The following is a 13,747-nucleotide window of genomic DNA, read 5'->3' as shown; positions in this document are numbered from 1 at the left end:
TCTCCTTGTAGGTTTGCTAACAAGACAGTGACAGAATAATGACCTCTAAAAGCAATGTTTAATTGTTGGAGGAAACAATTATTTTATTTATTTATTTATTTGTTTTTGTATACCGACATTCAACAATAGTCATCACATCAGTTATCATATAATAAAATAGTAGGAAATACATTGTACAGGATAAGAGAGAAAATTAACAGATGTAGAAGGAAAATAGTGAAAGAGAAATAATTAAATTGAATTTAGGAAATAACTCTTGTTAACATGTTGCAAAAGCTTTTAAAAAGAGAAAAGTTTTTAATTCTTTTTTAAAAGTTTGTAAAGAAGATTCAAGTCTTAAGTCATTTGGAAGAGAGTTCCATAAAAACGGGCCAGCTATTGAAAAAGCACATTGTATTGTTGAAGTGAGATGAGATAATTTAGGAGACGGGGTTTCAAGGAGTCCAGTGTTTGTGGATCGCAAGGTTCTTCTTGATTTTTGAAAATGAAGTGTAGAAGTCCTCCAGTCGGTCTTATTGTTATATAGCACTTTATGAATTAGAGATAGAGTCTTGAATTGTATTCTGTAAAATATTGGTGACCAATGAAGATCTTTAAGCACTGGAGTAATATGATCCGATCTTTTAAGGTTACTAAGTAGACGTACTGCAGCATTTTGTAAAAGTTGAAGAGGAGTAATGGTTGAAGCAGGCAGTCCAAGTAGAATTGAATTACAATAGTCTAATTTTGTGACTAGGAGGGCTTGTAAGGCTATACGGAAATCATGATAGTGAAGGAGTGGTTTAATTCTTTTTAGTATTTGAAGTTTATAAAAACCTTCTTTAATGATGTTATTAATGTAATTATATGAAACAAAGCTAGAATTTTCATGCTTTTATTATATTTTTAACTCTATATCAGAAAATATGATATTGGTTTCCTATTTCTTGCAGTATTTGCATTTGGCGCTAATTACTATACACTTACATTTGTAATTAAAGGATATGCTAACTACTCAGGTTTGAATTGGAACCAGCCTGCTTTTACCTGGTTCAAGTTTGATGGATAACATGGATAACCAGGACTGTCTGGCACTACTCTCACACTCCAACACTTAACCTAAGACAACAAAGAAGGTCAGCAAAGAGCTAGAAACACACATTTTGGATAACAAGGGCTGCATCCTTATTAGTGTAACAAACTCCTGGCAGGATACTACATCAACTAAACAACCCATGCCACTCCTTTACCCCATACCGCTGGCATTTAGGCGGCCTATTTTTTGCTGTATACCAGCAGGCTGAGCATCTTCAGCCTTACTAAGGTTTTGAGTATCATCCAGCAGAGTGCCACCTCAAACCAGGCTCCCCACCCCATCCCAGCTGAGGCCCCCATCACATGTGACTACATCAATAACTCCCACGCCATTGTCATTTGGTGCAACGGCCCCAAATTACTCCAATGGTTTATCAAAGCCTACTAATTGATTTTATAGTCTGTGTATGAAGTTTTAGTTATTGATGATGATTTTGTCTGTATATGATATTTATTTGTATTATTTTATGGGGATTTTTTTTGTAACAAGCCTAAGAATGTTGATAGAGTGGGATGAGAAATACAGAAATAAATAAATAGTGTTGTTTACTGCCAGACAGACAAGACAGATCTATATTGATCTTAATGTGTCTGTTAACCCACCCCTTTTTAGCAATATTGCAAAATAAGAAACAATATCACAAAATGAATCATTAGACAACAAAATATGAGGGCAGGTGGATTGCTGTTATTTGTGGAGAGCGAAAAGAGGGGCGCTTCATGCCCTTCATTCCTTTCAGCCCACTGAGGAATCCCCCACCCCTCCTATCCCCATATGGTCGTCCACTAGCGATGGGAATTTTTCCATTCCATGTTGATCGCACATAGACTTTGATGCGGCCTGGCACCCTTCTTTATGGCATCTCCCCCCCCCCCCCTCCCCAATTCCTGTTATGAATGGTAGTGGTGATCATAATCCAGTACCAGCGCCATGTTATCAAATTCAGATTCAGGTAACTTTATTGGCATGAACATTATATGTATGTTGTCCCAAAATAGCATGCAGAATGATAAAAATAAAAGGGTAGGAAAATAAGGGAAAAATTACAAAACGGTAATAAGTCAAATAAAGCTAGAGGTTATGGAATGTACAGCATCAGGGACTTGCCTCAGGTTTTGGTTCTGGTCTTTATTGTCCCTGTGAGGTTTCATTTCTTCCCCGGTATTTTGCTGCTTTGGGTGTTGTTTCTCCTCTTTCCCTCAGAATTATATAGAGTTTTCATGGCTCATTCTTTTATAGAAAGTCTTGAATACTCTCTGTTAGCTTTTGGGAAATGTGCATCTCTGTTCTTTTTGTATTTTGCAAAGCACTGGAGAAAATGAACTTCTGTTTCTATTTTTCTAGGTTGTATTTTTACACTCTGTCTTCTTGGGGTTTCCAGTTTAGATTTTCTCTGCATCTTTCTATTTCTAGTCTGTGATCACATCCTATATTTGATGAGGGTCTGCCTGTTTTTTTGCATGTGTGAGTGAGGTGAGGTATTCTGCTAATGTGTATTTTGATAGGGATCTCTAGTTGTCCAGCTTGCTCTGTTTTCCAATTTGCTCTTCCCAATAGGAATCATGTGCTTGATTGCTTGAGTTCTGGGTGTTAGTGCTGGATTGCTACATACGTACTGACTGTTTTGTTTTTTTTCCAGGGATTTTTGTTGTTTCTCAGAGAGCTTGGTAGTGGAGGGAGTTTGTGATACTTATTGAGATGATGCCAAAATCTGAATATTCTTTTTTGCTTGGTTAGTAGTAAGGCAATGCATCCTAATTCTGTTCTGAACCTATTATTAGTGATGTTTCAGTAGACAAAGTCTATTTGCAGAACAGGATTTCTATTGGGGTTCTGTCCCAATATTTATAATTTTGGGTTAATATAACATAGAAACATATAATGATAGACCCTGGATCTCACACCCGTATAAGAGGATTGGTTGAATGTTATAAAAAATATCTTTTTATTTCTAATTTATTTATTTCTAAAACTTAATAACAACATACTAGACAGTAACAACCTAACAAAAGATATCAAATTGTAAATACAAGTTAGCAGCATAAGCATTATATCGCAATTCCCTTAACATGATGAGATGACAAAGCACAGGGTCCCATATTTGTTTGCAAACCCATTCCTTTTGGTGGCAGCCTTTTCACATTTAGAGTAAACACAAGCATCATTCCATCACCTATTTACATCTAAATCTGTATTATTCTTCCAACGATTAAGATTTACCATAACTGCAACTGAAATCATAAAATCAACAGGCTTCTTTTCCGTTTTGACAGTGATGTTTGTATAGTTAAAGGATTCTTGAAAATGTAGGATCATGCATATTTGATCCCATACATACTCATCTCCAAAACCCAGACAAGATATAGGATATTTGTCACACATGCTTTCTTTTTTTGCTCTATCTCCATAGTACAAGATCAACATTTAACATCTTCATTTTTCATAACTTTCATCACTTGACTGGTGTCCATATTGCTCGATGAGTAATAAAAAAATAAGGATTGAGTGACCAAGGCTAATAACAAGACACATAATGATTTATTCCAAAATTGAACCCAAGATGTTGAATCCAGCATCATTTCAAGATCTTTTTCCCAATCCTTTTCTGATATTTTATATCTGGAACTGATCCATGATTTTAAGAATTTATACATTTTACGCATACAGGTATGCATCCACTTAAAATTAGGTGCATGTGTGCATATGGCCAGGCTATTTTATAGCATGCGTGCATATATGTATGTACATTAGAAGATAGCTGCTTCCCTGGGTGTGAGCCGACAAACACATGCACATGTGCGCCCACTCGTGGTTTGAAAGTTGTCATCTTAATCTAGTTTCAATAAAGCAAGGCAATGCTTTAACTGTAACCAACTGAAGTACTGAGAGCAAAGCATACCAAAATCTTTCTGAAGCTCATGAAATGGTTTTAGAGTATTTCAATTTAAGAAGTGACCCAGAACCCAAATACCTTTCTCTTACCAATAAATTATCTTTGTATTTATTTTGAATTTAGGATTATTCTATATGGGAGTCTTCTTGGAAAGTGAGCCTGCAGGATTAACCTTAGACTTCATATACTGAAAAGCTTCCAAAGTGGCTTGAATTACTAAACAACTCTGTAATGAAGAGGGACGACATATACTAGCAAAAAGTTGGAATAGGATCCACCATGACCTCTTTTAACTGTAACCAAATCAGTTTATCATACATCCTATCCTCATATAGCCAATAATTATCCTGTCTCAGTACAAAAAAAGTCTTATGATATAGGGTAAATTCAAGAAAAGTTACCCCTCTCAATTGTCTCGACAATTTCAGTTTACCCAGTGCTATTCTAGGAAGCTTTGAACTCCAAAGAAATTTAGCAATATAGCTTTCTAATGTTTTGTACAGTTCCAATTTTAAAGACAGTGACATTATACTGAGTGTATAATTCAGTTTTGGAGTGAGAACCATCTTTATTGCAACCAACCTAGTCCACCAGGACAAATACAGTGTAGACCATCTGGTAACTATATCCTTAACTATGCCCAATAGTTTCTCAGTATTTTTTGCCATGGTCTCTTCCAGAGTGATTGCAAATAAAACCCCTAGATGTGGCAGGATAGATGCAGACCACTGGAAGGGGTATTCCAACAAATCACAGATTTAAGAGGCATAACTACTGTTTTCACCCAGTTCACCTTATATTCTGTAACAGAGGAAAAATGATAAATGGTTTCTAATAAAGTCAAAAGCGAACCAGAAGTATACGCCAATATATCATCTGCATAAATTGATAATTTACACTCAACTTGACCATATTGATACCCTTAACTGTTCTCCTGATATATGGCAAATGCGAGTGCCATCAGAGCCAAATTAAATAACAAAGGAGAAATCGGGTGCCCTGTTTCATCCATTTTTGTAATTGAATTACATATGAATTTAACCCATTATTAAATTATCTGGCTTTGGGGGAAGTATATAATAATTTAACCATTCAAATAAGGTTAGGCTTAAAACCAAACCAATTCAAAATATAAAGCAAATAATCCCACTTTACCCTGTCAAAATCCATTTTCCATGTCCAGAAACAAGGCTAGCCTTAGGGCTTCCAAATGATTAGTTATAGCGAGAATTTTTTAAAGCAATCTAGTATTATCAGAGGTCGATCTCCCAGGCATGAAACCATATTGATCATTATGTATGACAGCAACAATAACATTGAATAATGTCCACACTAAAATCTTTGCATAAATTTAGGAATCCACATTGATGAGTGAAATAGGGTGGTATTTTTGCACATAAAGTGGGTGTTTACCAGGTTTTTCCAGTACAATAATCCTAGCCTCCAGAAAACAGCCTTCCCATGAGCCAGCTTGCAATAATCCATTATATAAATCCCTCAGTTTTAGAGCCAATTCCTGCTTGAAAGCCAGATTGATGACTCCACTCCATCTTGTCCTGGAGTCTTCTTAAGAGAGAGAGAGATTTAATAGCTTCACTTATTTCCTCTATAGTAATATCTTACGCTAAAAGACTACTGTTATGTTCAGCAGTCCATGGGGCCGGCCCACGGACTGCCATCCTTACCTCCAGCCCTGAGTCTGCTGCGTTTTGCCTGCCGCTGATGCTGCTACTCTTACTGACACCGGGGAAGACCCCCAGAGCGGATGTGCAGCAGGCTGCCACACTCTGCCGGCCTCCAATGCTGCTGCTTCCCTGGGCTCTCCTAAGGTGCGCATGTGCTCAACCTTGCTTCTTTTAAAGGGCCTGCAGCAAGAAAAGGCCAGCTTCACCCGATGATGACATCACTAGCATAGGCCTATAAAAGGCCATTTCAGCAGCTCCTCCTTGTTTAGACAATAGGTCAACCACCTTATACAGAGAAAGTTACTTCAGAATGTTCCTGGTCTTCATTCCTGTGTTTCTGGTCTTCATCTCAGCAGTCCTGGTCTTCTTCCCTGAGTTCTTTGTCTTCTCCCTGTTGTCAGTCTTTAGTCTCTTGTCTTTAACCTGTGAATCTTCAGTTCTTCAATGTCTTCTGTGTCTTCTCCTGCCCACATGTGCTGTTCCTTGTCTCCCTGCCTGCCTTGCCATCCCGCCTTTCCTCGGACGGATCTTTGGTTTTGATTTCGGCCTGCTTGACACTCGATGATGCTTGAAATCCACCCGCCACTGACCACTGCCTGACTTGGACAACACTTGAACTTTGTCTGCCACTGATTGACTCCTGACCATATCTGAATGCCACCTGCTTCGACACTGCTTGTCCCCGACTAAGCCTGTACCTATCCAGCCTGGACCCTGGTCTAGACATGGCTATTTCCATGGACTTCTAGCTCATCAACAGAGGCCTGTACCTAAGACCTGTCAGTCCGGAGCCCCAGGGGATGGTATAGGTAAAGCTCCAGTTGGGCCTCTGCTGCAACCAGCTCTGCCAGCCAATGCTGGGACCTGCAGGGCTTCTCCTGTAGGTTGCACCAACTCCACCTTAGCCCAAGGGTTCACACCCACAACTACATTTCATCTCAGACAAACATGAGTATACTAGAAGGTCCAAAAGCTGGCTAAATAGATCTGGAAATGGGGAACTTCTGATGAGTACAACTGGGAATAATATTTAAGCTGTTGATGAATATCTTGATACTTAGTCATAGTTTGATATAGTCATAGTGGCCCTGTTTTAAAGATATAATAGTTTCAGCCCTCTGACCTGCCCTCCAGTTTTTTAAATATTGTGCTAGAATCCAACCAGATTTATTATTCTCAACATAAAACTATGATTTTTGGTAGAAAAGGAACATGCCTGCCCTTTGACTTAAAATATTATTATATTGAAATTTCAGATTTTGAAGTTGTAATAAATAACAGCTCATATTTCTTAGAATGATATGAGACTCCATATTCCTAATATCTTGTTGCAAGATTTCCAATTCCTTATTCCTCTCTTTGGTTTTCCCTAATTAATGATAATGATAATGTCCCACATCCCATCAAATATCAGTGGGATATGATTCACAGAGCTTATGAGCAAAATATACTCTCAGAAGTTTCTAAGAAGCTTAAGAAAATTCTCATTCTCAAGAAGCCCAGAATTGAACTTTCAGGATAGTTTTGGTTTAAAAGATGGCTCCCAGGAAAAGCTTAATGAGATGGCAGCATGGTCTGAAACCAGAGTATTCTCAATACTATTATCCACTACTGAGGTATAAATGCATTGGTTACCAAAAAAAAATCTATTCTGGAATAAAACTATTCTGGAATAAAACTGGTATGGAGGAGAGAAAAAATAAACGTTAAATCAGAAGGATGCTATAAACACTAGGGAATCCAAGTTCAGATATAAAATGCAAAACTGATCATGTCCTTGTTGTTCTTAGCACTGGATTTCCTATCTAAAATGAGATTTAAAGGCAAGGCAAGGTATATATAGTCTAGGGTATGCTCAGCGTCTTGTTTATTTAGAATGAATTTTGAATTTGTGTTGGAGATGATTTGGCCTTGTCTGGAGGATCATAATTTTTGTTTAATCATGTCTACTTGTAGGGCCTATGATTTGCAGTAGGTCTCTAGCAGATTTAGATTCTCTTGTAGTCCTTCTACAGTGGGGGACGGAATGACCAAATCACCTGCATATAGCAGGCATTGACTTCCGAGTCATTTAGTTTTAGCCCTGGATCTGAGAAGCTGTCTAATACTGTGGGGTGATTATTAATATAGATATTAAAGAGAGTAAGGATCAGATTACATCCCTGTCTCACTCCTTACTCCTGTCTGCAGCTGTCTGCATGTTGTTTATTTGTACTTTACAGCTGGTGGATTTATTTATTTATTTTAAATTATTTCTTACTTGCTCATCCACCATTCTAGGTGAATTACAAAGTACATTCATAATAATAATAAAAGAAAACCAGTAATACTATGTTTACCACACAAAAAGGCAAACATACTTAAAAGCAATAACATAAAATTAAACAATTCATATGTGCATGCATTGTCCAAAACATGGATTTAATTATATCATATTTTTTCCCTCAGTTCTAGTTATCAATACCAATGATGGTTCCAGAAAGTCTACCTCCAAAAATGCACATTTTCCTGAAATCTAGGGAAATCCATTTAATTTTATCCAGTGGATTTCAGGAAAATTCACAGCAGATTCCAAGACATTGAAAATGGATCTATCAATTCAAGGAAATTCGCAGCAGTGTTTCTAGAATCCAGTCTAGATTTTTCTGCAAACATACTGCAGATTTTGCCACAATGCATATATATATGGGTTTTTTTTTATTTGTCCAACCAATTGTCAAACCTTTGGAGTTTTTCACAGGTTCATCAAATAAAGTGGAGAACCTCTTTAATTGAGATTTGCAGCACATACATCCAGTATAGTGGAATAGAATGTAGTTTAACCTATAAAGATAGTGACATGCAGGAGTCATGTGATCTTTGTTTAACTATATAATGGAGGGGGCACATCCCATGTGGTTTTATATCAGCAATTGTCTAAAGGAAAGGCAGTTGTCAGTGAGTATACTCAGCGTGTAAGTTTAATGTTACATAGATTTCTTGTATGACATTGGTGTCCACAAAGATAAAGATAAATAACAAATATAATCAGTAATATAGTAACATAGTAACATAGTATTGTCAACAGAAAAAGACTAAATGGTCCATCCAGTCTGCCCAGCAAACTTTCCATAGCAGCAACTGCTGCTCAGTGCAGATCACCCCCAAGTGTCCACCATGGGCAATATGGTCTTTGTGCGTGAATAGGTTTGGTGATTGCTATAAACAACCACGCAATAGAGTATGGAAGGGGGTTTTCTATATGAAAATGTTCTGTTTTTTGGGGGTTTTTTTGTAATAGTTTAACACCAAATCATTGTTTCAAGTTTATCATAGCATTTGAAATATCATCATTCTTCATGATGGTGTGAGAACTGCTGGTTTAATAGGATATGGAATACTCTGGAGAGACTGAATTTGATTAAGAATTTTAAAGTACAATGCTGACTTGTTTATTCTCTATATAAATGTAAGCAGTTTTTATGAGAGGGGTTATAGGTGAGGGTTGTTGAGATATGGTGTGATTTTTTTTCGTAGAATGTAAACCATTTATGGCGAAACATGGTCCATGTTGGGGACCTTAAACCCTGTGTCTCTCGATACAATACGCTTTAAAAACTGTGACTGCTTGATTGGATGCTTATTAAAGTTGCATTCCTTTGTCCTAAGAAAACAATTGAGTTTGCTCCTCCTTAGAAGAAGGGATCTTAACTCCTTAGCTCTACACCTCTATAATCTTGGGAACCACTAATGACTGACAAAGAAATAATATGCTCTTGGAAGAATAATCTAAATAACAGATAAGTTGATATCTTATAAAACTTTATATATTTTACCCCTGAGGAAGCCATAAGTGGCAAAACAAGGGGCCTTATTTGTGATTATTGAAGAGAGTTTAATATTATCATATTAGATTGGATATTAAAATATTTAGGTTATATTACTAAATAAATAATGAATGAGACCCATATATAATATTAAGGACTGGTGGAGTGGAATATAATGCCTTATTAGCAATATAGTTTATTGTACTTCATGCGATATTGTTTATTTATCCTATTTAATGTATGTGTGATTTAAGATTGTGTATGATAGTGTTGTGATCCACCTAGAGTTGTGGATGGGTGGAATATAAATAATTGTAAATAAATAAATAATTATATAAATAAATAAATACCGATTAGCTAAAGGTCACCTGAAACCCATTGGTGATACCTTTCTGCCTAGAGCAGTGGTGGATGTGAATGTTTCACTGCTCCTTTCTTCCTCTTTAGGTTTTAATAATACAAAATATAAAATAAAGGTTTGAAGTTTTTTGTTTACAGGCTGGGCATCAATGGAAATTTTACTATTCTGCTATATAACTACAAATGATGCTAATTATTTTTCTCACCATACATAGCACATTTAAATGTATATTTATTTGTTGATATAAATTTAAAACAGGAAAGGCACATTTTAAGCTTATCAAATTCCTGTTCAGTTTTCTTACAAATTTGCCACTGAAGTAGACTATTTTAATCTGACCTTATTTCATCTACTCTTTCATGATTAGAAAAGCAAAGCTTTATTTATTTGTTTGTTTATTTATTTATTTATTTATCTGATTTATATAAAGCATTTATGTTCAACTGATCAGTGTGGGTTATGCAATGTGAAACATTAAGATAAAGTGAACAGGACAATGCAAAGAATAAATTTAAATTAATACAAATATATAATAAAATCAGTCAAAAGGGGCACGCAAAAGATATGCTCAAAATCCATCATTGGACTATCCTGGAAAGGAATTCCATAAAAAGTAAAGGTTTTAATTTCTAACTAAATTGTAATAAACCTGTTTCTTGCCTTAAGGGTAAAGGTTGTGCATTCCCGGTTTGTGGGCCTGCAAAAGAAAAAGCATGCCGCTGCGCTGAGTGTAAGCAGTAATGTTGAAAAGGAATGGTAAGCTGACATTTGTCAGCAGAACATAAAGTAGGCCTGCAGTGTAAAAGATAATAATGATTTTAAGTGTTCAGGACCATCCTCCTGCAGTGCTTTAAAAGTAAGTAGCTTGAATTTAGCATACAGGGCGCAACAGGGAGTCAATGTGATTCCCTCAGTTTGGTGGGGGTCAGGTGTTCATATTTTCTGCTTCAGTAATGTAATCAGTAAAATTTAAACAAAACCTAAAAACCTGGCTATTCAAAAAAGCCTTCTATCAATAAACTGAGTTCTATTATATACCTTTCAGAATATTTCTACAGACACTCTTATATTGATTTTATTTATTTTATTACAAAGTTATACTTGGTCTTATATTCATACAGTTATTATGTTATATTGTAAAGCTCTATGCTGAATTAATGTTTGAATGTAAACCGAGGTGATGTTTCTTACGGACCCCGGTATATAAAAATCCTTAAATAAATAAAATAAATAAATAATGAGCCATGCCACAGAATTCTGTACTACTTGCAGGGCTTTTAGATAACTCATAGGCGCATGGCGTAAATAACTGAAGCATGAAGAGAATGAAAGAATCGATACAACGTAATAACTAAAATGTGAAATCTGTTATATGATTTTATTTTATTCTATTTTAACTTTCTTTATCCCTTGATCATGTCTTAAACTTTGAGTCAAATGTATCGGAACAATCTGTTGGTAGATGTCAGTGCCTATATTCTGAAGACCACCTCCGTTACCCATTATTACTTGTTGATTACAGCTATGAATGTTTCTTTTGTAAATCGTTGTGATATTTTACATGGAATGACGGTATATAAAATTTATAAATAAATAAATAACATTACAGTAGTATAATGAGGTTAGAATGAGGGCTTGGGTGATTGATCTTGCATTTCCTAAACTGAAAAATATCTGAAATGCATGACTAAACAAAGTTTGAAAAGGGAAAACTTTTAAGTAGCCCTTATCTGTGATCCAAAGAGAGCTGAGCATCAAGAATAACATCTATGTCACTGATTTCAATTAAAAATGGGAAAGCCTGTCCTATAATTGTACTGACCCTGAGGTTTCAAATGTAGTAGATCGACTAACCTCCACAAAAGAAAAAAAAATCAGTCTTCAATATATTTAAAACAACTTAGTAGTAGTCATCCAGACATCCACATCATCTAGGCAAGATAACATCATCTTTAATGTAGGAGTAGGAATAAGTATATTTTGTTTTGAGCACTGTGAAACAAGAATAAAAGATGAATAATTAGGTGACTGAGTGGATAAAAGGCAGGTATGTTGCATTTATGATGATTTTTCCTGCACATTTAGGTTATCTTTTAGTACTGGGTTAATTATGTTCTTTTTGATGACCCAAATATCATCTTAATATCTCCTTTTATACAGCTTCTATTTGTTTATCCACAGATGTTGACCCCCAAAGGTAAAAATAATGAGTGAATCAAGCTTTTACTGTTATTAAACATCATCCCAATTAGATTACTATAATAAATGACATTGACTTACTAATTTTACTTAATGTTATATGTACTACAATTAATGCAGGGAAGTTTACCTGAAGATGACCAATTAACACATTGTGGATTTAACTAGAAAACTAGAGACCATCCTTCCATCACCCAGCATGCATTTGTGCATCTGGAAGTAATACTTCCTTTCATTTTCTTCAATAACTTGTCACTCCTTACGAATTAAATCATTCTCAAAAAATAATCTTTCCACTCTTTTCAAAATCTCTTGCTGTGTAAGCTTTCAAAAGGTCTGGCATGGTTCTCACATAATGAAGGGTGCAAATGTCTTTATGTATTCTACAGGAAGTTGCAAAATTCACACACTCTTCAGAGTTTCCTGCTTCATCTGTGTGAACCCAGGCTTGTATGAAGGCTTTACAGGTGAACTTCAGAGCGGAGCTATGACAAGTCTTAAAATGAGCCAACATTGTTTAAACATGAAAAACATGTGTAAAGAGTTGTAAAATATTACATGATGCACTGCAAAAGAAATGCTGCAGATTTTTTTTTCCTTGGTACATGGCAAACATTCACAAGCCAACTAAAACAACATAAGAACTCCTGTGTTTACTCTTTATAAGACATTTAATAAATTATAGTGAGCTGCAAATGTCACTGGATGGGAATTGTACGAGCTTTACCTTTTCAGTAAAGACTTGCAGCTGGTATGGAAGCTAGGCAGTCTCTACTCATAAGCCTTTTTAATTCAATGTCAGGAGCTCTTCACACAGATATTGCTACATTATTCCTTATCCCAGGTATGGTGTAAGTGTGTCTATTGTATAACATTTAGCAACCTTCTCTAAATTACCTTTTCCAGTGGGGCTCACACCTTATAACAATTCTCTTTCATCTGTGGGAAGGTTCTGTTACCAAACTCTGTCTACATATATCTCATCTTAAAAAAAAAAAAAAGTAACAAGGTCATACTATCAGATGTTTTATGATGGCACTAAGTACTTTGTTGTTCTGTGTAGACAAATTTCAACCATTAAATCATTCCACTTTTGATTTCCATGACCTGCTAATATAAAATTGTTAGCACACAAATCGATGCTATAATCTAATTTCCTTAAAGTTGATCATAAAATGTAATGGTACTGCAACTTAAAGCAGAGATGACATCACTGAAGCCTGTCACATGTGCATGAAAGTGATGGATTCAGACGATTGTATCTATACATGTGAGGTGCAGAGAACTGAATTGTGTAGCTGATTTCATTCCATTACTTCTGTAGAGCTCTTGCTTATATTGTCTGCACTGGAGTACAAATAATTTTAATACAATAGGGAGCTATTTTCATATCCTTTTCATGTAATGATGAGATTATATATGGGGCCGGATTAATCAAAAATCAACACATGGAATGCCTTTGGGCCCATTTAAGATGGAAGGCCACCTTACAAATTGTCCCAAGTGAAGGGAAAGGTTAGGGCTCACTTCAAGCATAGTTACTCTAACTATATGTGATAACAGTATAAAATATTTTAAAAAAAGAAGTGTTACCCCTAGAAATTAGTTAATCATTTCCTCTTGAGACCTCCCTTTGTTGAAAGGCACGCCTGGTGTACCCGCAAATCCCAAGCACTAAACCAATTTGCAAATAAACACACACAGATAGGTGGCTGGCAATCAGCGAAC

This window comes from Rhinatrema bivittatum, chromosome 7 (assembly GCF_901001135.1).
Source record: "Rhinatrema bivittatum chromosome 7, aRhiBiv1.1, whole genome shotgun sequence".
NCBI lineage: Eukaryota > Metazoa > Chordata > Amphibia > Gymnophiona > Rhinatrematidae > Rhinatrema > Rhinatrema bivittatum.
Note: the sequence above shows the minus strand (reverse complement) of the source record.